Source organism: Paramormyrops kingsleyae, chromosome 13 (genome assembly GCF_048594095.1).
Source record: "Paramormyrops kingsleyae isolate MSU_618 chromosome 13, PKINGS_0.4, whole genome shotgun sequence".
Lineage (NCBI taxonomy): Eukaryota > Metazoa > Chordata > Actinopteri > Osteoglossiformes > Mormyridae > Paramormyrops > Paramormyrops kingsleyae.
Window position 1 is genome coordinate 7,700,332 of NC_132809.1, and position 24,909 is coordinate 7,725,240.

Below are 24,909 nucleotides of genomic sequence, written 5' to 3' on the forward strand. Positions count from 1 at the left end.
ACATGCGGTCACAGTTAATGTGTAAATGAAGAAAGCATAATAGGTATTTATTAAAATGTATTTCTTGTGCTTATCTGTGAGGCCATCTTTGTGCAAAGCCAGCGTAATAAACATGGTGGAGATGATTAGGGGGTATATTAAATCATGGTCAGTTTTCATTAGGCACTCTCGGCCCCCCCTGTGACTCTGGTGGAGGCTCTAGTGCAGCCCCCACCCCCCCGCCTCAGCTGCTGGTGGTGGGGGGGGGGGGGGGGGGTCCTTCGCTTGGTTAAGCAGCAGGAGACACCAAAATCTCTGTCGCCCTGTGCTGTCACAGCGATGTCCACTAACCTCGCTGATAAGAACCACACATCTCCTCCAGAGAAAAGCTTGTACAATTATTACCCAAAGAGGTTTATTTTTTTTGGGCTTCATTTTTATAATTACCTAATTTGTTATTTAAATTGGCATTTTTTTTTTTACCTCTTTCATGTCAACAAAACAGGCATTTTAAAAGGGCAGCAAAATTCCAGTAAAATCAGGTCCATTTGATCACTATGAGTCCCCAGAGAGAGCAGGAGGTGGGGAATCAAGCGGAGCACAAACTTCCTCCGGATTATTCTGGGCCCCCAAGCTCATGTGAGGATGTTGTTGTGCACCTCTGACAAGCGGGACGAGTTTCCCCAGCTCTGTGCCAATCATAACACGTGGGGGGGGGGGGTCCGCAGCTCTTCCCTAAGCAATACCCTTTCTAATTGTTCGACAGGACAGTCCAGAAATGCACTTCCTTTAGGAAGTCAGCAGCGGTCTGGTGGGGATTATTCCATGCCCCCCCCCCCCCCGGTCCACACCCTTACCCACACCTCCATCACTGAATACACAGCCCGCCTGGGCTCTCGGCCTTCTGAAGTCACAACAGCCAGGCTGTGGGGCTAAGATCAACCATACAGCCCAATTAACGGGTTCGTTATGACACTTCTGGGGCCAACACTTTGGAGAGTCAGCAGATTACCGCAGGACATGCGATTTCACTGCAGACCGCCAACAGCTGTAAGAAAACAGAGCATAAAAGGCTCGTTTAGGTCTTTAACGAGCCACGTAATGACAGAGTAAGCGTGTGCCATTCTCGGTGACACGGCAGCAACTCGTCTGCATCTCTGTGCTCTGCCACTAAATTAAGAAACAGCTGTTCTTCCAGGAGACAGAAAACGTGTCACGTGCTGCATCTACAGACAAGGAGCGGAAGGTCTCGCTCGAGGTAAAATAAACCTAGTTTGATTTTAGCCTTCCTTTCCAGCCTGTTAGGCTCTTTCATTAAAAGCTCCGGTATAAAGTGTTGCCCCCTGTCCGGCTCTGCTGAGAGGCCGCAGGCTTCAGCGACGGGCGGCTCAGGGGTCACCGGGGTGAAAACACACAAAGACCAGTCCCTGGGCAATACCCACTCTTTGTAGCAGGGTAAAAACAATGGGATTTGCAGCTCAGTGTGTCGGCAGTGAATAGCAATGCAGCGAAGAGGCCTGGCTACAAACACACAGACCATGAGGAGATCCACACTCGGGGTCTTTTCTTCCGCTTCCAGCTGCTGTCTTTAATTTCCATGCTTTCAGAAGAGTCACGTTGTGTAAATCAATAGCAAATATGTCTGGAAGTGATACTGGTAATGAATTGGTGTATTAGAGCAACACACAAGACATAATGGATTCCAATCTTGGGGGTCTAGTGTGTGGCACGGTGGGTCAAGACTCCATGCCCATGATTGGAAGATCACTGGATTAAATCCCAGGACCTGCAGATGGATGCCGCCTTGAAGAAGACTCTGAAGCCTCAGCTTCAGCTGGGCCGTACACTGGCTGATCCTGCACTGTGACCCTCAAGCTTTCTCTCACCTGTATATGTGTCTCATGGAGGGCAAGATGGGATAGGTAAATAGAGAATTACAACACAGGGTATCAATCATGTCACAATATTCTATTCAATTAATTTATACACACATCAGTTCTCCTGCATGGGGGAGCAGGACCAGAACTGAAGAGTAATCAGGTGTAAGTGATTATTGACTGTTGACAGGCTGCTGTCACAGCTAAAATGCTCTCCTGTTCACTCTGCACTGCATATGAATGAAGGAACTGAATCATTTTATATTTCAAGATGATAAACTCTGGCACAGATGGACCAAGCCGGGCCTGGTGGCCATCGGTCGGCATTACGCTTCTGTGCAAACTGCTGGAATTCGCGCCGTGAGCCAGCGCCAGACCATCTGATGACCTTTCCCGCTCTGCCTCAGATGCCAATGGCGGGCACTGCCACAGGAAGGCGCGGGTCATGCTGGACTGATGCAGCTGGCCCAGTTCTGCATAGTGCGGGGAGCCAGGCTGCATTCACTCACTGGCAGCGCCCTTAGAAGCGTCCCCTGGGGGGGCGCTGCAGAAGACGGCTTCAGATGTGCTGTCATCCACACGCGTCCGGACCGAGGCCCACGTCGGATTTCTCGCAACACTGACGATCCATCGCGCATCTAAAGCTCATAATGAAGCGACACTTAACGAGGGATGTTTACGCTCCTCCCCCGTGAGCCGTCCTCCTCACACTCATACCAAGGACATGCGGCTGTCGCCTGAGAAAGGGCCTGCAACGACTGAGCGAGCGAGTGAGCGAGTGAGCTCCCAGACTCCCACGTCGCCGGGTGTCACCACGCTCCGTGTACCAGCTCCCTTACGGCGGCATGCGTGCCACTCAAAGCCTGCACGCCCTACCTCTACATGCCACTTGGCCTAATTAAGAAATATGGAAATGGTTCAAGAGCTGCAAAGATCAGGCCACTGACCTTGTCGCTATGAGAGGGAGCGCAGCCGGCCGGCCAGGGCCTGCGCTGTCTGTTTGGGAGGCAACCAATTTATAATGAATACGGTCAAGTGGCGCGATGACAGATGAGGAAATATACTCCCTTATAATTGGATCCATTAAACCTTTAAGAAGCCATCTTCACTTTAGCAACAACAAAGTCCATCCTGCTCTTCTGTCATGCTAATCTGGTCACATCAAATGAGGCCTGAAGCTGTGCCTCTTCTAAGGAGAGGAGCAGACAAAGAGGCATGTTCGCTAACAGGAGGGTCCTGTGTAATTAGAAAATAGGCGCCGTTAATGCCGTCACGTGGAGCAATTCTGGCACCTCGGTAAAGCATATGGCGATCCAAGACCCCTTACATTCGATCCCCCATTTCGTTGACAAAGGGCAGAAAGGCCTGAACCAAGCAGAACAAATCTACCTGAAGACAACCTGCCCGTAGCTAACGTCACAAAATCATCATCGCTGCAAGACGGATATCGCAACACGTTCAAAACTCGCCCAACCGTGCTTCATTAGCATTGCTGAACTTCCTTACATAATAATAAATAAGACTGGACTTATAAATTCCTGTAATTCTTAATTAACACAGCTGTTCGGAAGATGAAATGCCCCTCCGTAGCAGTTGTTTATCAGTGGCGTTAGTGTATACAGTGTTTTATTTTATTTATGTTCAGATGCAGCAAAGGACTGGTCTTAGAAACGCACAAAAACGGCCATCAGCCTAGCGGTGGAAATTATGCACAGTCATCAGGGCATCGTGATTTACCCCCTGCTAAATCACTGCAGCAGAAAGCGTGTATGGGCAGACTCATTACAGCTCCAGGCAATCTCCCTCCAAAACAAAAACCTTTCATTTAACTGGGAAAAATAAATTAATATTGGTTTTACAAGAGCCAGTTTTATTTGCCTAAAAGCCAAGGCCTAATTCATTGGCCCTCAATTTCTTGATCGAAAACATTAACAGCAGCAGGTTTAAAATGGCTTTCTGCACATCAGCACATCCGTCCGACGCACTAAAATCTCCCGTTCTCCACGTCTGCTCATATTTCAGGCATCAAACTGTAAGCTACTCTTGGTTAAAGCTCACTTCACTATCGCTCTTCCATGTTACAGTCCATTATTTCATTTTTATTTTAACAATAAAGTCACTGCTCCAGTTGTATTTTAAGCTCAAGCAGCCATTAGTTTTATTGAGGCCTACCTCAATGAAACCGCTTACGGTTAGCTGACTTTCTGATGGTAAGAAGATGGTGACTATGGTTAAACTTTGCGGTTTTTTTATTCAAATGAGATTTTTAAAGCCTCGGTGTGGAATTCTGCTCTACAGGAGAGCTAACATCTAACATAAGTAAGAAAAAAAAGAAGTTTATTTATGAAAAAAATCTGGAACGAATGCCAGTATGCTAACTGGGGAAAAATAAATCAGCAATTGAGGAATCTATTGTCTTAATATTTCAAAAATCGCACAATATCGTTTTTTGGGGTGGGAGGGGTAACATGCTGATTTTCATTCCAATTCTTGAAAACAACTTCGGGATGAGGCTGCGAGCACATTTCTGAGGGGGGGGTGCAGGGATTGCTAAGTGACAGCTGATTTGTTTTATTGCCTTGCATAGCTGATGGGCTTGTCACAGCTGGGGTCCTGTTCATTTTAATAAAGCGCTCACGAGCCTATTGACCTGCAGTAGCATAAACATGGAGTCTCAGCTTCGCTCCAGCAGCCTGACACCATCTTGTTTGACAACATGCAACGCCAAGCATTTTTTATCAGAATTAAGTTTTCCCTTCAGTCTCCCCTGAATATTAAATACCAAGCCGACCTGCCACTTGCCAGATAAATGAATATACTACAGAAGCGTGTTTATTTCAGCGCCTTATGCAAATGTGAAGCCATGCTTTGCCTCCATAATCTTCATATTCTTAGGTATTGACAACGGTGTGCTGACTCAGTGCCTAACTATCCGGTGTGAAGCTCCTCCTTCATTTGCTATTCACCCATAATGCCGTGGGGCAAAAGAACAGGGACACAGAGAATTTATAAGCGTCGATTTCCATAATACATCAAACATGGCTGTCCTTCTGAAAGTGTAATTGTCTTCAAAAAGACTTCAGAAAGTAATATACTTGGAACTGTGTTCTTTATGGATCCAGACTAGTCGCGGTGTAATTGACAGGCCTCTGCTCTTTATTGGCTAACGTTCTCTGCGAGAGCATGGTAAATATCTCTTTGAAGACTTCCATTTCTTATTTATACATTTTTGAATGCAAGAACTGTGCCAGATGTTAGGAGACAGGCAGCTGAATTGGGGGGAGGTGTGCAGAGGGAGCACGAAAGAATAAAATCCATACTTGGAATCAAAAGTTAAGCAAACGGGGGGGGGGGGGGGGGGCGCGTTTAACCACATTCATGTCTGGCATTTTCCTGAACCGTCTCCATCCTAGCTTGTGGGATGTGGCTGGATGTCTAAGGGCTAAGCGACACCCGTCACCTCGCCACCCCCCACCCCCCACCCCCCTGCCAGCCTGGTGCATGTTCTTTCCGTACACACTGTCTGGGTCAGGCAGACTTGCACTTCTGAGTCATTTATAATGGCTTTACTCTAAGGTATTGCACAATCTCATTATCGCTGGATTTTTTGCATATTTAACTACAGTTTTTAATTAGAAAGTATTTTATTATTCATGCACATAATTTGACTCAGGCTCAAGTTGCAGCTCTTTACCGTAAAGAACGAAAGAGGGAAGAAGATAAAAAAGCATGGAAAGTTCTAGTTTGTAATCTTTAACGTGAGAGGTTCAACCCGATACTCACATAATGGCTTTTAATTTTACTAATAGCTATCATGTAATGTACCTTCAGAAATGTGCGAGATTCTCAGCACTGGGAGTTGTCTCTCAACACGCAGCCAGTAAGTAGTTTGCTTTGTTTGGCTTTGACGTAGACAGTGTTTGCTCAGGGTACGGCTCCTTGATGTATTATTAAAATTGGAAATGGACTCTAGGGACACCATCTAGTTACATGCTTTCATTTGCTGGATAAACCAAGCGTCATTTTCATCTTTTCTCGTGATTGTTCGTGGCACCGCTGATGAGAGGGGTGTGTCCCCCCCCCCCCACATCCTTTATCAGTGTATGCCTTATTATGCAGGCGAAATGGTCAAGCTGCTGGATTTGTTTAAGGTTTCAATTAGTCATTTGACTGAACACATCTGTTCCTGGCAGCCTCCCTAGCCTGGACAAGCCCTATTACCAGCGTCCACCTGCTGAAGCTCTGCGGAGGCCCCCAGGCCTATGCCCGCCCGCAATCGCCTGTTTTACCGCAGGTGTCACCAAGGTGGCAGCGATGGCGAGCAGAGCCTTGCCCTCCCGTGGCTCTTGTCCAAAACACAAACGCAGCTGTTTCTGTTTTCAGGAAGAAAAAAAAAAAAACTAAATTACCATTTCACCACATTAAAATAGCTATTGCACAATAAGACGCAAAATTCCATCAAATGATAAAGAATCATGATTCTCACTGGCCATTTTGTGAGACATACCCAGTACTTGGTAGGTTCCACTTTAAGGGTTTGAGTTGTGTTGTCTGAGAAGCCTTTCTGCACACCACTGTTGTACTAAGCTGTTATTTTAAACTTGTAGCCTTCCTGTTAGCTTTAACCAGTCTGGCCATTCTCCCGTGACCTCTCTCATTAACAAACTAGTTTCCAGCCACTGAAGTAACCCAGACTAGACGATTTTTTTGTTTATCACACTGTTCTGTCAACTCCAGACACTGTAGTACATGAAAATCCCAGGAGATGTTGGAACCACCTCGTCTGGCACCAACAATCACAACACATTCAGAATCACTTAGATCAAGTGTCTCAGACGTCCTAATGCTTAAGCTGCACAGTAACTGACCCTCTTGACCCTGCCTGTATGCTGTATATATTCAGTTTCAGTCACATGATTCCCTCTTTGGAGGAACAGGCTGTTTGCGTTGGCAAGCAGGTGTACCTAATAAACAGAGTGTGCTTGTCACTGTATAAAAGAAGTACATGGAGATGTAACATTAGCTGTAACAGGATGATCATTTCCAAGGTGCAGCAGAATGACAAGTGTTAGTTCACTTTTTTCTTTTGTATAATATTAATCTTCATCTATCCATCTATCTTTCAAACATGGTGGCCTGGAGCCCATCCCAGGCAGCCTGGGGCGTAAGGCAGGGGGACACCCTGGACAGGATGGCAATCTATCACATGGTCCGCGTGTACACACACACACACACACGCACACACACAGACACGCACATGTATCACACACGCACATGTATCACGCACACACACACGCGCACACACACACACACACGCATGCGCATGTAAGGTAAACATATCCTCATGGGGACCGCTCATTCATTTCAATGGGAAAAATGCTAACACTAACTATGACAACCTTAACCCCCACCCTGCCCTAACCATAACCATAAGTAACCAAACAAAATACAAGAGTTTTTAGTTTTTTCATAGCAGTCACCGATTTTTATAAAATAGAGTTTTATAAACCGGTCCCCATGAGGGAAAAAAAACCGGATATTTATCACATTATGAGAACATTGTGTCCCCATAAGGATAGGTTTACCTGCTCGCACGCACACAAACACACACACACACATACACACACACAGACCTGTACTCATATCTTTCTGAGGATCATACATTCATTTCTATGGGCAAAACCATAAACCCAACATGATGACCTTAACCCCTATCCAGCCCTGACCTTAACCATACTGTAAGTAACCAAACAAAACACATTTTTAATTTTTTGATTGCAATCACAGATATTTATAAAATTGAATTTGCCCTTGTGGGGACTGATAGCATCTAACACACATTACACAGGCTCTGTCACTGGCTAGTAAGGTGTTATTCCTGTATTTTTCTCTGTCCTAAATGTTCACTTATTGGAAAAATATCAATTAAAATTTCAAAGCTGACAAGTGCCAGCAGATTTGGGATTATTTTTGGGAAGTCGGCAAAACATCTGCACCTTAGCTATTAATAAAGTGTTACTATACTATAATATAATCATAGATAAAAAGATTAACCTATAATCACATTTATAATGCATTACAAAGAACGTTTACTAAGGAGCTCGTAAAACTAATTTCTGAATTTGCTTCCTAAAACATTGTTTTATACTTGCAAGTGATTAGCAGGTGTTTTCATAATTACCTTGTAAAAGAGGAGCAAGATTTGGTTGTAATACATTTCTAAATTTGTTTGTGAATGAATCTTTCTATCTTTTAATATATTATCAGATGATCTTTAATGATATATTAATAGTTTATGACCTTAAACTAAAGTGTTGCCAGAAGTATAAACATTCAATTTTACTGCCGGGCACCGGGAAGAGGGTCTGCAGTGCAGCCAAAGCTGCCACTTCTCTATAAATAGTGCATACTCCATTTCATTATGGGCAGTGATTTCCAAATGGACTCTGTTTAACACCTCCGCTGCTTCAGGGTCCCGTCACATTTTGTAGGAGCTGGACAGGAGTCGGTTTCCAGTAACTGGGGCCGATCTTCGATTGCAAGGGTTCAGGGGTTGGGGGGGGAGGTTCACCGCAACCGCCGTGTCTCCTTCAACCGAGTGACACATCGGGGAATTAAATAAAACATCTCACACGTAGCAGTAGAGCAGTGGCCAGTGGTGTAAACGCGGAGCTTGACAACAGATGCTGGCGGGCTCTGTGGAAACAAGGTGCTGTAAAATTAATTTCGTCTGAATTATTTACCGTGCGCTCTACCTGCATTAGGATGTAGGCCGGGATGATCTGTAGGAAACTGAGTGTTCGGGGAAACGAAGAAAAAAAAGACAAAGGAGTGAAATGCATTTTTAAAAAGGTGATGTCGTGTTTTCAGGCTGTATTGTGAAGGTTTCATTGTTTAATATGCATTTCAAAGGTACGGGGAAGTGTGAAGGAAACGCGCTTAATAAATTTACTGGATTTTAAAATGAATTCAGGAACAGAAATGTGGAGCAGGGTTGAATTTAAGCTGTGTAAAAACAGAAATTTGGGGATATCACCCGTAAAACAATGCAGACTCATAGGGAATCATGTGGAAATATTATGATTTCTGACAAAACAGTGATTATAGGACCTGAAGTAAAATGAGCACAAATCTGGAGCTCAGGGCAGCTTCCTGTGAGCACTGACTACTCACGTTAAGGTTTGCATTCCTTCTCTGTTTTTCCCACTTTTTGCATCTCGTAAGTCATTCTGGACGAGACTTTCATCCCAACACTTATCTGTGAATCAACAGAAGTACGTGATGCGATGAGACAGCAGCACAGGGGCCACATGGCTTTGCATTTTCAAAGACAGCATCACCCCCTCGCCATTGGCTGTCCCAAGTGTCATGTGACTGCTCCACAGTGGGGGAGGATCGTTTTACAGCGCTGCAGCACACGGCACAAGACACTCTTTAACACGAGCTGATAATAAATCACAGCACTTAAGCACAGTGCATCCTTGGGGCGGCGTTCAGGGCACACTCAGCTCTTGCCCGGTAATGTTTCGGATCATATCAGTTTCCTCAGCTCACGTTCTTCACCAAAACCCACAGGCACCCCCCCCCCAAGTGGGACACTCCATGGGGGCATTCTTTCAGAGACAGCGTCCTCTGAACAAGGCCTTCCTCATTACTATAAAACCAGATGGACCTGTTCAGAGTTTTGGACAAATTTCTAAACACCTTAAAATGGACAACCGTAAACTTTCCTGGAGTTACTCTGTAATACATGCGAAGTAAAACCCAATCAGGATAAAGAAAGTGATTTAAAACTGTAAGAAAATAATGCAGAGACCATTTCATATCCATCTGTACAAGACACTTCCTCAAGCAGACAGGGCTAAATAATACTAAATTTACCTCAAAAACCATAAAAAAATTCCAATAAATCAACTACACACAAGATAAACGCGAAGGAGGATGGATTTATATAAAGGACTCACAGCAGTAATAAATGAAGCTTGTGTCGATTTCCTGCCTTTGGAAGTTTTTTCATTTTTGTAAGTTCCCAAGTGTCCTGCCTGGCGGCGATCAGGTGTCGGGCCCAAGCGGTACGGGACGAGGGGGGGGGGGGCAGCTGCACGAACTGCACTGCAGCTGCAATACCTCCATAATGTGACGTGGGGGCGGGAACATAAATCATCCCCCTACATGCCTGTTGAGGAGTGTCAGCCGTCGGAGGGGGGGGGGGGGGTCGCGGGACATGCCTGGGTGCTAAGTACCCCCTGATTGAGGGTGGGAGTAAAGCAAAATGGGCAGGGGTTTGAAAATGCTGACAGAATGGGCTCTACATACTGTTTATGGATCATTTGGTAAATCACACGCCTGCCACAGTTATAACACCCGGCTGAAATGTACACCACGCAGATAAATAACACTTGGACACACCACTTTATACAGTGGCAGAGCAACAAATGCCAGCTTCCTTCTCGCGGGGGGGAGGGTACATCGCATATTAGGTACGAGAAAAGGTAAAAATTTCGTAACTAAACGTTTCTATCAATAATCCGAAATGAATGATTACTGAAAGCAAAGTTTACCTTCACGACACATTACAGAATGACATCAGAAACCACACAGCAAATGGACATTACCCACATATACACAGTATATCAACGTTTCTTTTGCTATAACTTCAGCATATGTAAAATGTACTGATTAAATTGGTATTCATCACAAATTCTCAGTTTCTGCAAATTTTTATTCTGAGGGATGGATTTGGCAACAATATTACAGATTTGTTGTCCTTTATAACTGAAACATATGGAGAAGCAGCTTTATGGTATGTCAGTGAGTTTACTGCATAGGAGTCGTTTATAAAGGCACTTAGATATTTTTCATCTTGATTTTTTTTTGATGCACTGCATTTATGCAAATTATTACCATCATTCTCTATTTATGAAACTTAAATTATTCAATTAAGCAATTCAGTTGAAGCATTAAATTTTAAAGTCACTTTTTGGAAAATGTCTTCTCATACTCGACAGGAAGACAGCATGAATATTACAGCACGGCTGAGTTTAAGCTCGCCTGTCAGCATTAATTCCCAGCATGGCCAGACCCAGAAAAACCTGGAAGGAGCTCTTTGGGCCAGAGGCCACAAGACAGGAACAGTAGCTACCAAAAATGGGCTGGAACACCGGGTCACTGCAGGGGGTGCAATGTGTCCCCAAATGGGATTACAGGGCTTCTGAGATGGCATTCCTTCGGGATGTCGCAGATAGCAGGAGCGCCCAGAAAAAGTCAGGGCAAACCCAGTGAAGATCAAAGGCTGAAGGATAGCAGTGCCAAAGCTGCAGTGGAGCCCAAGAGCTGGGCTACCTGACTCCATGGCACTGGACTCAGCTCAACTGCAGAGCCATCAGGCCAGTGGCTAATCACCCCCCCCCCCCCCCCCCCAATAAACACAGCTACAGCTTCTAGACATTTCTATAAAAGGTGAATCGGCTAATGCAGTCAATTTTTTGTTCACGCTGTGGGTTGTTTTCCCTTTTTGGTCGCTGAGATCCAGAAAATTTCTACCTCTTCCGTAAAGTGCTATGAATCATCCGATAAGTCATAACACCCCATTCCCCCCAGCCCCCCGGGACCTGTGTTTTCTGCAGCTAATGACAGGCTTTAGCTTGCGCTGGGTTAATTACCGCAGACTGTCACACAGCTAAATTACAGTTCACATAAAAACACTCACTATAGTCACTAACCATTGGTGTCAGATTAACCTTTTGGGCTTTAAACATTACTGAGATAAAACATATAAATAAGACTTCAAACCCACTTCACTCGCACTCGCTGCTGCTCTGTGTTGTTTCGGCACACACACTGTAAATGTTTGACTTTAAATATATTATCATGTATCTCAAATCAAAGGTATTCATCAAAGGGCGCTTTGTTGTGCACTGACAAATCTGCATTTCCATAAATTTCACCATTGTACGAACACACGTCAGGAGCCGTTTGATGTTGACAGAATGAGTACCTCCTTGGGATTTTTTAAAAAGAATTCTTTTAGTCATGTGGCTGTGATAAAGAGTTGGGTCACATTTTGTGCAATAACTCATTCACTATCGGTAGAGCAGTCATCCCCCCGCCCCCCCCCACTGCACCATCTCACACCAGGACCGCCTCATTCCAGAAATGGCAAGTGTACTAATTCCCCTGCATGTGGCCAGATTGCAAGCTTCAGTCCATGGATACTCAAGTGAAAGTGAAGGCTCCTCAGCAGGGATGAGAGTCAAAACCCCATAGCCTGAAATGTATCACAAAATGTTACATGAAACAGAAAGGCGACATGATCCCTTATGCTTATATTCAAAGAATAGCAACTCGAGAGATTGGTCTAGAACTGCCAATTGACTAGGCATCCCTTCAATACCAAAGATGGATCCAGTGATGCCAATTGACTAGGCATGCCCTCAACACCAAAGAAGGTTCCAGAACTGCCAGTTGACTAGGCATGCATACAACCACAAAGGAGGGTCCAACACTAATAACTGACAAGGCACACCCTCAGGAACCAGCTGAAGGAATCTGAGGAGTGGTTTGAGGAGCAGGCATGGTGTTCCGACTGTGGAGCCCTACAGACCATCCACACACCCATTCGCCTTCAGCATCAGTCAGTCTGTTCCCTGTGAATTATCATGTCAGGGCAGCACTCTCCCACATCAGCCAGAAAAAGCAGTGCATCTTGTTTCCTGTAAGTTGGTTTTAATTTACACACTCAGGATTCAGCCACGTGAAAGATCTCGCATCTCGAGCAGCATAGATGCCTGCCTCCCAGCAAGTAGCCCAGCTCCATGGCTCCTCCTCCCTCCTCTCTGCATATGCCGCGCACACACCCCACATGACTCCCAGATGTGCAGCAGGGACGGAAAGACGTGGAACCAAACGCCAGTGTCCTCCATTGTGTGTCTTCCCGGGAATGGGCAAAACAGGCAGTGAAATGACAAATTCGATAAATCCACCATATGCGGAACGAGCTAAGAAACCGCGGTTAGCTATTCAGCGCAAACCGCAGCGCAGGCGACTCTCGCTCATTTGACAGAGGAAGAGAAAGAAGTCGCTTTCATGGTGGGAGCCTGTGTTTACAGCGTTACCAAAGCCATACAATTCTCCCAGTCGGCCCCATTAAAGAGACTGACGGGAAAATCGCAGAGCCGTGTTGCGGGTGACAGCACGAGGACTTCTTGTGGAGTCCAAAATTGAGCGCTGAGACTCCCTGTTGGTGCGTTAAAATTGCGAGGCTGGCATCCACGGCTATTGGAACCATATGTGTGAAAGAATTCCTCTTCTGGTAAGACATTCCCAAAACTGTCAGACAGCCAAACACTTTGGTGTTGGTCTAATTTAACCAGTATGTTGCTACAGGCTCCTATGGCTTTGATTACATCGAGAGCGTTTGGTACAAATTGAAGGAGCCAAAGCTCGCTTCTGGTGGATCAGATCCGCGCACTTGTTGAATTAAATGCTTCACTGGATTCACTTTCCACATGAAAAGATGATCTTGTTCGGGAAAGTGGTGTGTTTTTCTTAGGGCAATAAACAGGTTAAAAACTCTTTTTCCATCTAAACAAAATCCACACCAAGAGAGCATGGTTGCTGCATGAATCAGGCTGACATCTACAAAAGAGAGTAAGATGAATGACTTGATTGCACCAAGGCTGGACTTTCAACCTGATTCTGATCATTTATTTGTCTACATCCATCTCTCTTCTCACACATTCTCAATGGGTCCTTTATACAAGTAAATGATACACTGTGTCATTATTCCCCTTTAAGAACGCATCGCGTATGATTAAAATAAACATTAAAATGAAAGTTCATATGTCACCATCATTCAATGATTTTATCTTAATCCAGCCATCACTTTGTTTTTACTACAACTGAACTAACACACAGAATGATAAACTCTGAACGTAATTTAACCAGAAAAAGGAAACTGGATCTGAATCTGGATATTACATACAGCCAATGTACAGATGTATTTAGTGGACATTTGCAAGCAGATGAAGTTAATGAAAATAAAGGTTTTTCCAAGGCATTTGCCTTGTAGATAGAAAAACCTGTCACAAAATGCACACCGCTCATTAGACGTGTCTGAGGTTATGGCAGGAGGCTGTAAGCACATTCACACATATTTTTCCTAAAATAAATGGGGACAAAGCAGCTCCACAGCCACAGAAAACTCCAGAAGGATGCCTGGAAGTTCTAGTAAATATACCACTCTTGCATTTTTGTATTTCTGACATTATGTTAAAAGTAAAGGTGAGGGCACAGTCATTCCTTTCTGGCAAATGAGGTCTCTCTGCCTGCCCGTCTCCGCCATGGAGATCACGTTACTGAGCATTCAGTGTCTCTCTCAGCTTGCGTTCAGTAACTAGCTTTAAGTGGCCTGTCTATCCAGGGATAGATGCACTTTACATTTGTGTTGGGTTTTTGTGGATTGTATGATTTTCTGTTTCTTTGGTGATTCAGTCCTTGAACACATCTTAATTTTAAAGGACATTACTCGCTGTCTACGAGGGCTTCTTTCAGGGCTGTTTTTACGGCACTTTCCACTCACACGCAGACCAGGGAAATCACACATTTCAGGTGCTTCTGCAATCTTATAACTCATTTTTGGTAGAAGATATGAGTTGAGGCTGGCTTCATGTTTGGCGTCTCATCCTGCTGCACTGTAGGTTGCCAAATTTACCCACACTTCACTCCAATAAAGCGCAATGGGTCCAATAACAGCATTAATTACTTCACTGAATCAGTATTTCTTTTTGCACTGGGCTGGTATAAAACTGCAAACCTCTACTGCCTTCACTTCTGTCCTGATTTCTGATGGTTCACAAAAACAGAGTGTGCACACGTGCACGGACACAGATAGACACCTGGATAAAGGCCAGAGGCCACCGGGGCAACATCTCGGACAGTCCCTGCAGAGCCAGCTGTATAACTACCCAGTACCCCGTCCCTCCCATCAAGGAAAGTAACCCGGCCCAGAAATCCAATCGAAATGATTCATGCAACGCTTGACGTTTCCCAAACATCACTCATTCTGTGGCCTTTGATGGATTGAGACAGACAGGAACGCTCACAAGACACGCCCGGACTTCCTAACTGCAGGAATGCCGTTGGTGACTTGGACATACGACACCAGATGAGACATGCAGGGGGCGCCACCACCAGAACATCTACACCCAGGAAATTTTAAGTCTAAAACAAATCCAGTCGACACCCAGGGAGATGTAAGGGGGAAACTGGAGTACTGGGGCAAAAAAGAGAAAGAAAAACAGAGAGGCAAACTATTGTGATGTGCATTAGCACCGCACTGGGTGTTATGAAACACATATAATTAAGGACTGACTCGGATTTTGTAGGGTTTAATTTAATTCCAGTACATTAGCCAGGTACTGTAAGTAACCCATTGATTAAGAGGGGTAATATCACCTGTAACTGTGCATAAAGGTAAAAACTTACAGGTAACAGCATTCACCTACATCAGGAGTAGGGAACCTGATCCATGGAGAGCCGCTGTGGTTACAGGTCTTTGGGATGACCTCTCAATCAGCCAGTAACAGTGGGTCCCCAGGACTGGAGTTGAGAACCACTGTTTTATTATTGGCTGATTTGATAGGTCATCCCAAAAACCTGCACCAGCCCTCCATGGAACAGGTTCCCCACCCCTGATTCTCTCTGCCAGGCTGCAGTATCCTGGTGTCATCCTTTCTTCTCCACTGAGGGCAGCGTCACACATCAGTGCCATCGATCAGCTGGTCGCTGTAACCATCACTATTGTATGGTAACGTGAAACATGTTCGGATGAAACCAGTGCACAACCTCACCTACATATTCATGGGCCCCTGTAAAGTACTGGGCCCCCAGAGTTAGGGTCAGTGCCAGGGTATGCATCACCCCTATGGGCACCACTGCTTTTGAGAACAGTGCCAGTGAAACAGGGCACTTCTTCATGGTCCTGTTACACTTTGACTGCTCTTAAGGGGGAAAATCGTTCACTTTACAACTGGTCACAAGCAGCCTGGCAGGGCGGGGCGGGGGCGGCTGGATACACAGGAGGCCCTCGGCCACACGGGCGGCGCTCTCGCTGGCAGAAGATACGAGCCGACCGGTCCCACATCAAAGGACAGGAAGCACCAGAACAGACCCCCAATATAAATAGACCCAGAATTATTTATAACTTATAAAGCGTGTAACTGCATAGCTCAGGGCATATTTTTTGAATAAAGAACAACGGTGCCATGTGACAAATCAAAGACCATATTGGATTCACACACGCCTTCCCTTCCTTAGGATTTTATGGGCTGGTTTAAAATAGCAGAGACTGAAATAGTTCGCCGAGCACAGCGGGCAAAGGTAGCGGGCCCAGCTGAGCCAGGAAAAACCTCCTTCATCTCTAATTACTCTGCTTTCTGCGGGGTACTTAAAGGGGGTTTGCTTTGCCTAGTTAATCCCATTCTCATTTACCAAGCAGCAGATGTATGCGAATTGCAGTTTGCGAATTACTCCGTATAATTACAGCAAATTACCGTATTATGTGAGTATAGCAGCAGGTCGGATTTCAGGCTCGCGCACAATGCTGTGAAATTACACATATTTTTCATTCCAGCGAAAGTGCCACGCTTTGTCTCCAGTTTCCATTATCAAGGCCTCACACATTTTTTCCTCCTTATTATTTTTCGAGTTCTAAATTGTCTAAATCTGTCGCTAAAACACATGCTTCGTTTCGGAAAATGCAGGCCAGTTGTTTACTGTTGCACCAAGAAAAATGCTACATACCAATGCTAAGTGGCAGTTAGGCATCCATTTGTTTTCTTCTACCCTTTAAGCACGTCGCAATCACAGCAAAGCGATTCTCCTGAGGCCATCGGCATCATCGGAGGCTGACACTCCCACCGCTGTTTATGGGATACCCTGCTTTTCCAGACAGGCGACGGAGACGAGGCTCAAATCAGACAAGAGTCTCGCACTAAAACAGCGGCTAAGGTACGAGTTTCAGGGTAAGAGGAGCAAAGCCATCTTCTACCATATGGCTCCGTCTTGGCGGCTAACAGCAGCCCCGTGAATCAAAGCGGCGGACAGGCTGCAATCTTTCTCGATTGCAAGGTGCAGGGGAGCATTTTGTTTAGAGGCATCGACAGAGAGAAAACTAAGCAGCAACATGTGTTTGTGTTTCACCATAAGCGGCAGTTCGAGAAGCGAAATTCCAAGAGGCGTCAAAACAGTGCCGCCGTCCCGGGGCCCAGCCTAGGAGCCCATTCCCTGAGGTCTTCTGCTGAGCCACGTGGCCCCTGAGAGTCGGCCTGCCGGTGACACGTCTGCTGGGAATTCCTCCCGAAACGAGGGGCTTCCTTGCACCTTTTACACATCTTTTGCGCCCCAAACTCTTTAACGGTTCCACAGAGCGCTGACTGAAGCCCCACTTAGTGGGTTAAAATAAATCTCAAAATAATACGGATTAAACAGCTCTATAAAAGACACACACTGACACTGTCAACAAGATGTGAAATCGAGGTGTGTAACCGTACACCCTCCTGCCCTGCATTCACCGCCATTTCCTCCTCTCCCTCTCCAGCACAGATGTTTAATAAAAATTTTCCTGGGTTTAGAAACAGACCCCCCCCCCCCATAACTATCAGTGTCAATCAGCACAGATGGTTTATTAAAGGAGAAGCTCTGGGCCCTGGTGTTGCAAGCAGATTCTTACCGCTTCCCACCTCCCCACATCGCTGGAGCCCCGGACCCACACGTCAGCGAATGTCCGTCCATGTGTACATTGTGGGGACCAAAAGAATGTCTCAACAAGGTCAAAATAAGAGTTTTTTTTTTACCATGTTGTGGGGATATTTGGTGGAAACTCAATTTTATAAAAATCTGTGACTGCACAAAGAATTAAAATAGCTAAAAGTCTTGCATTTTGTTTGGTAATGTATGAGTAAGGTTAGGGGTGGGTAAGTGTTAGGTTTATCATACTTAGGGTTAGGGTTATGCCCATAGAAATAAATGGAGGGTCCCCACAAAGATAAATACAAACACGCGTGTGTGTGGTCCAAGTATACCTTATATTGTGGGGACCAAATGTCCACGTAAAGTGATAAGACCTGTTATTTTGACGTTGTGGGCACCAGGTTTCCAGTCCTCATAAGGATAATCTCAATTTTATAAAAATCAGTGACTAAACTAAAAATTTTGTTGGTTACTTATGGTTAAAGTTATGGCTGGTAGCGGTTAAGGTCATCATTTTTGGGTTTTCCCATAGAAATGAATGGACAGTCCCCACAAAGTGTACAGGTCGGTGTGTGTGTGTGTGTGAGCATACGCCTGCGACTCCCCCCATACAACCCCGATAGAGTTACGCCGCAAATGAAAACAATACTTCACTGTTTCCATGGCTATTGATGTCGACTTTTGTTTCAACCTGAAATAACACTTTGCTGGAGGGTAGGTTTCGTGGCAGCCCGCTTGGCCGAGCGGGGCCTGTGGACGGTGTTTGCGCTGACCCAGCGTTGGCCCGCTCTAATAACTTTGTGATGATGTATCAACGCATTCCTGTCGCCCAGTCTCCTCCCTGACACCGGTCCTGGGAGGCTTATCTCCCAAGACATCTGGTCCGGTGTCTGGGCTCTGGTTTCAGTGGCCTGGAGTGGGGACTGGGTGGGGGATGCTGGGAGAGCGTCGGACACGTAACGAGAGCGGCGGAGCCCAGACGGTTCAAACTTCAAATAAGTAAAAATAATCATTACAGACATCAGAGACACTAGCGAGTCAGGTTCCCCGTTTCCCAATTACTTCGACACGACTAGAATAAAGAAATTGTTAGAAATGAATGGTTTGTTAATAAAGACTGTTATTCTGCAGTACATATCTGATCACTCCTGACAAATAGCTAAACCATACTTCATGAACAGCACCAAGTTCTGCCAAGAGATAAATCTTCAGGTGTATGCTTTCACATGGGTATTAACTTGACAGACAGATCTCACTAGATTAGGCCAGCAGACAGATATCAAGCTATATTCCGAGCCACGTCTGTGACCCTCCTGCTTTACTCCCTGTCCACAGAGCACTTAAAAGTATTAATTAATGTCATCTTCTCTGTTCCCATGATCACAGGAGCTTCCACTTCAATCAGGCCAGAGTCAAAGGTTAAACAGGTCAAATAGCTCATCCCCAGTGCCCACCCCCTCAGTCAAACTGACCCCTCACCCCCTGCGATCCCTCCGGCCTGTGGGCACCGCTTAAACAAGCCTCATTTCAGCAAAGTTCACTGTCATCTCTATGACATCCATCCCAGAAGGCCATTTTCACCAAGGCTGATTTTTTTGTGTGTGTAACTGCTAAATTCTGGCTCCCCAGCTTCATGGGAAATAATTCAATATCTCTAACTGCGTTAAAACAACACAGGCAATGTTTGACTAGGCAGTGATATTTTTTTTGAACAATAATATCGTATTAAATCTCTCCACTCTCTCCACTTCTTCTCCATTGTGGAAGCAAAAACAAGAAAATAAGAGGCGCATGTAAAAGGGTTAATACGTGCGGCATTTGTTAACGGGATAATATGAGACTCAACAGTTGCTTTTACAAGGATGTTTTTACAACCTCTGAAACAGTAAAATGAACAGGTAAAACAGCGAGTGATTAAATTTAATGAATAACAGATAAGCGCAACAGCATCTCAGCATCAGTAATAAGAGGTTACGCCACACTTTGAAGTGTTTAATAGCTTTCACAACTTTGTATGAATTCAAACCAAATATTTATTGTTTGGAGAGATATTAACAAGGATGTGACCAGGTTCAGGTGTGATCTGCTTTTGATCACCCTGAAATGATCGTCTGTGGTTTCGCTGGAACCTTCTAGGCGCTCTGTAAACATGCTGGGGTTGAGTGAACATGTCCACCAATGGTATTATAATGCTATGGGACATAGGGCACCGGCTGAGTGGAATTGTGGGTAAAGAAACGTCCATGATTGAGGCAGAGCTGCGCAGATGCAGAGTCTGGCAGGGATAAGGTCAGGCAGCCAGTAGAACTTATTCACCAATCTTTGAGACATCAATTTAGGGGAGGGTATCATAGACAGTGAAGCTTAATTGTAAAAAAAAAATAATAATAATAATACAAAAACTTACTGGCTAAAATTTGATTAGGGGTGTGTCAGAATTACAGATGTATTAGAAAGTCAAACTTCAAACAGTTCCTAAGAGGAGGTGGTTGGTTTAAGGGCCTGTGTGTTTATCAGTGTGCCCAGGTGATTAAGCATACAATTAGTAGGAGTCAGCTGAGACCTGAGAAGCTGGCAAGGTGGAGCTGAATGTCGAAAGGGTCAAACGTGGGCCGGCGCGGCTGAAGGTGATTGGGCGAGGCTCAAGGGGGGCGGGGTCAACATGTTACAGAGAGTGTGGACCTGTGAGAAAGTGAGGAGAAGGTACATATCCCTGACAGGGAGGTCCCCAGGCGTTCAGCTTTTGGGATGTAAACAAAAGAGGAGAATTAAAGAGTTAGTAAAGTGCCTCACATACTTTAATGACCTCATGTGTAACCCAGGGCTGAAAGCTGAACAAACTGCGGTTATACCATTACTGTAACCGGCCACAATCAAACCAGAACATTCCCCAAATGAATGACACTTTGGACAGGTGTCCCCGTGATGGCTGCGTTTTGCCCCTTCCCACCCCACCAGTGGTGCACTGTGTCTCAGGACTTCACTAACTCCCAGGCAGCAGTGCTGCTGGTTCTGTGGCATCGGCCCAGTTCTGCTGTCTTTGTGGGCTTTTATCAGCACCAGCACAGTGACGTCCATGGACCGGATTTCCGCTTCAGAGACAAGACTGCTGCAAACGGTGAGCCAAGCAGGAGCGTGTCAATCCATCAAGCACAACACAAAGCAATTAGCGGGGACCTCTCTGAAGCTACAGTCATGAGCCTGGAATTGGAAACAAGGCAGACAGACAAGACACACTCAAACACAGATACACACACACAGACGCACACACACAAACACAGATACACACACACAGACGCACACACTCAAACACAGATACACACACACAAACGGATACACAGGCACAGACGAGACACAATCAAACGCAAACGGATGCACATACACAGATACACACACACAAACAGATACACACATAGATACATATACTCAAACACAAATGGATACACACAAACATATAGATACAGACTTACACAAATGGTTACACACACATAAACATGAAGTTACAGACACTGAAGCCACCTACACGCCCCCGTGCTCCTCACAGACATGCACGAGGCCGCTGAAGCACACTTCCATGCCATCCTGGCATAATGCCTGGTGCCGTCGGAAGGCCCCACACGGACTTAGCAGACTGAGAGCGATTCCGGCCTCGTTCACATGCCGGTCTGTCCGCGAGCTCCCGCAGTAAGAGAGCAAGAGCCCTTTAAAGCCACATGTCACTTCAGGCAGACAAAGGAGCCAGCTGGGATGCCTGGCACGCTGGCACAGCCCTCGGCCTGCCCAGATCACTCCGGAGGCAGGCGGAGCCGGAGGGAGCGGAGCGGGCGGGGCTCCGCCCCTCTCAGGGGCATTCACACATTAAAGCACATTTTAAAAACGAAAATCCGGATCTCAGGGCTAAGTACCTCATGTACAGCAGACTAAACACCACACCACACACCTGTGTCCAGACCCTGACACATCAGTACTGCGGTTACCAAGGGCCAACTTATGCACAAGCTAACCTGGGGGCTGAGATGTATGGGGCCCCAATTTTTTGTAATTGTATGCTGTAGGTGGGGCCCCAACAATGAATTCAGCCCATTAGCTCCCAGCCGTCTAAAGTCAGCCCTGGCAGCGACAGTGTGGCACCCCCCACCCAAGGATCAGACAGGTCTGTACAGCTATCATCATATCCTGAGATCAGCACGCTTACACCAATCCTCACCCAGCCCAAAATGTACTCCTATAAAATAAATACACTACTCAATAAAAGCAATTACAGCAATTATGAAAATATTACATGCCAGCAGCTGCTGAAATACAGAATATAATAACAGCAGATAGTGTTATTTCAGATCCTTTTATTCATTATCTCTGTTAAACTGCTGCGAAATAAAATCTTTATTGATATGTCGCTGGGAATTGCACTCCTGATGAATACAGAGCTGTATTGATTACAGGCGAGCGCCTCTGAAAGCTTTACTTACTTCACAGTCTGGACCGGGACCTTCAAGGTAATTATGACATTTAGTCTGATATATTTTAAATTTTAAATTAGCTGCCGAAACGTCCCCAGGTGGAGAAACGGCTCAATAATAATGGACCTGGAGTAATCGATAGGAAACAGACGCAAATGAGCACAGCTCCCCTCAGGTGCGTTAATCGATGGGCCGCGTTAAGTGGGGCCGAGGTTCCTTCGCAACACGGCCCGCCAATCCAGATTGCAGCGGCCAGTTGGCTCTCTGCACGCCACCCCGAGCCCTAGGCCGACCCCCAGGCCGGCCCCTCCTTCCAGGGAAGTGAGTAGCTGATGGGGAAACGGCAGGAAGCCCTGCCTTATTAATGCTGGGTCTCCCATCTTTACCGTGTATATTATTGAGAGCCAGCGCTAGACCCGAGATGTTCACTGCACTGAAAAAATGGTTGACCGACCGGCAGGCAGCAGCGAGACCAAGAGTGACCGACCAAGCAGCAGCAAGACCATCACAAGTATCGGGCAGCAGTGGGATCAAGATTGGCTGCCGGGCAGTCACTAACCGAGCATGAACACCAACCAGGGGCGACCAAGTGCAACCGCAAGGCAGCGGCAGGACCAAGAGTAAACTACAGACAGCGACGGACCCGAGTGTAACTGCCAGGCAGCAGTGGGACCAAGTGTAACCACCAAGCAGCATTTAGACTAAGCATAATCACCAGGCAGGACCCAATGTAACTGCCAGGCAGTGGTGGGACCAAGTGTAACAGCCAGGTAGAGGTGGGACTGGGTGTAACTGCCTGGCAGTGGGTGGACAGAATGTAACTATCAGACAGCGACGGACCCGAGTGTAACTGCCAGGCAGCAGTGGGACCAAGTGTAACCACCAAGCAGTGATGGCACCCAATGTAACTGCCAGGCAGTGGGGGGGTTGAGTGTAACAGCCAAGCAGTGGTGGGGCCCAGTATAACTGCCAGGCAGTGAGGGGGGGCAGAGTGTAACTACCAGGTAGCGAAGATGCATAGAAAGGAAGTAGATCAGCGGAGTGATTCCTCATGCCGATCAAACAGCATCAGATAAATGATGAGGAGAGGCAGGAAGCAGCTGGCAGATCTGGCAGACCGGCTCCCGCTGACTCTAGAGGCTGTGCCTCCCTCTGGGGAATCAAAACAGCTTCATTTGTTTGTTTTTCTGGCGGCCCCCCCCCCCCATCCCAACAGACCTCATCCCAAAAAGCGTGTAGCGTGCAGAAATACGAAAGGGCCGCCTCCGCTCGACTTCACACCTTATTACCAGGCCGAAGCCCATTCTGTGGGGCTGCTTCCCAGTCTGGGAATAATATCGGATTTTGCTATGGAGGATGAAAGGCCCGAGCTGTCGGCAGGGGAAGTGGGTTGCCTCGGCAAGAGCGCATTTTCGTCTCAGTTCCTGCCACCCGAGCAGCGCGTGGGAGATCTCCCAGGAGCCGTGCCCGTGCAGGGGGGCGTGGCCTCTCAGGAGAGCCCATCAGGATGCAAAATGCAAAGGGGCCCTCAGGGGACATCACAGTGGCAATGTCATTCCCCCCAGTTCTGAGGGCGAGGCCGGTTGATGAGTCAAATGGGCCGTTCAAGGATCACACTTATCTGTCTGCCCTGGCGCCCACGTCCCCCTCCCGCCTCACCGACGCGGCGAGTGACGCACACGCAGACACACACGCACATGCAGATACGCGGTGCCTATACCTGGCTGCATCCTCCCTAAGATTAGGTGCAGCTGCGTAACCCAAGCCGGCCCCAGCACTCCGCTAAGGGAGACAAATGCTTTCAGACGCTGTCTCCCTTTGAAAACACAGAGGGTTACATCACGCAAACAGCTGTTACGTGATCTACGGTTTCACTGAATTTTTTATAGTTGGTTAAGGCACATGTTTCAGTTATGACAATGATGCGTACCGTATTGGCTTACCATTGTGCATTTCAAGCATTGTGCAATCCCAAAAAAACCTATTCAGCCCGAAATCCACCACGGAGCCGGTCAGACAGCAGTAATATAGCCCTGCTAGTTAAATCGTACTTTGTGTTACAGTAATTGCTTTGGAACACAATACAATGCTACAGTTCATAGCTTAACCCAGGGTAGCTGCACTTTATCTCTGGTAGACAGGGTTAAGATTGATAGCTCTAATTAAAAGAAGGGCTCTTCTTTTTCGTTGAATAGCATCAGGTTTATTTTACAGGAACTTTAACATTACCTTTGTAGTGGTAATTACAGGGTGAGCCTATTAGGGTGCCCACAAGCACCCATGTGACAGACAGACCCGGCAAAGTAACCCAAGTAACCTTTTACTGTTACATTGGCTCCCATTGTGCTGTAGCATTACGCTAATTTTGCCCGCAAGCTAATCTTATATTTACTTTATTTGTATGAGAACAAAAAAAAAAAAAAAAAAAAAAAAACAGGGGGCCACTTTTGAAACCCAGCAGTGACGAACACCGCACAAAAGGTTAAGGGATCACTTTACCCGCTCGACAGCGCCAATCCTGGCACACGAGGGCCGAGCGGGCACCAGAACAATAGCCGCCCAGCCAGCAGAGCCGCGGGCCAGACCGGGAGCAGATGATACGCCTCTCCAACCATTTAGCAAGCTCTGCCATGCCAACGCCACGCCTCCTCGGGCATGACATCATAAAACAAAATATGTGTTAACCGTATTAGACGGAATACGCTAATCTGCCGTTTATTAAGTGCGCGGTAACTCGACCATAGTAATTAAGTGGAGATTAAAGCGCGATAAAGTCTGTAAAAATCGGCTCACATGTGGCATGCCGTGTCCTCCTGTAACATATGGGGTATTATATGTGCGAA

At 46.2% G+C, this 24,909-nt stretch overlaps 2 long non-coding RNA genes across 4 annotated transcripts in view; both read right to left on the minus strand.

Annotated features, from left to right (window-relative positions):
• Nucleotides 1-24,909, minus strand: part of LOC140578148 (uncharacterized) — a 103,209-nt gene that overhangs the window by 16,826 nt on the left and 61,474 nt on the right. The window lies entirely within an intron of this gene.
• LOC111858173 (uncharacterized) lies at nt 7,683-9,944 on the minus strand. Its single transcript, XR_002841523.1, has 3 exons — nt 9,821-9,944; nt 9,030-9,114; nt 7,683-8,552 (listed from the first exon to the last, which is right to left on the minus strand). It is a non-coding gene; the product is annotated as an uncharacterized lncRNA (long non-coding RNA).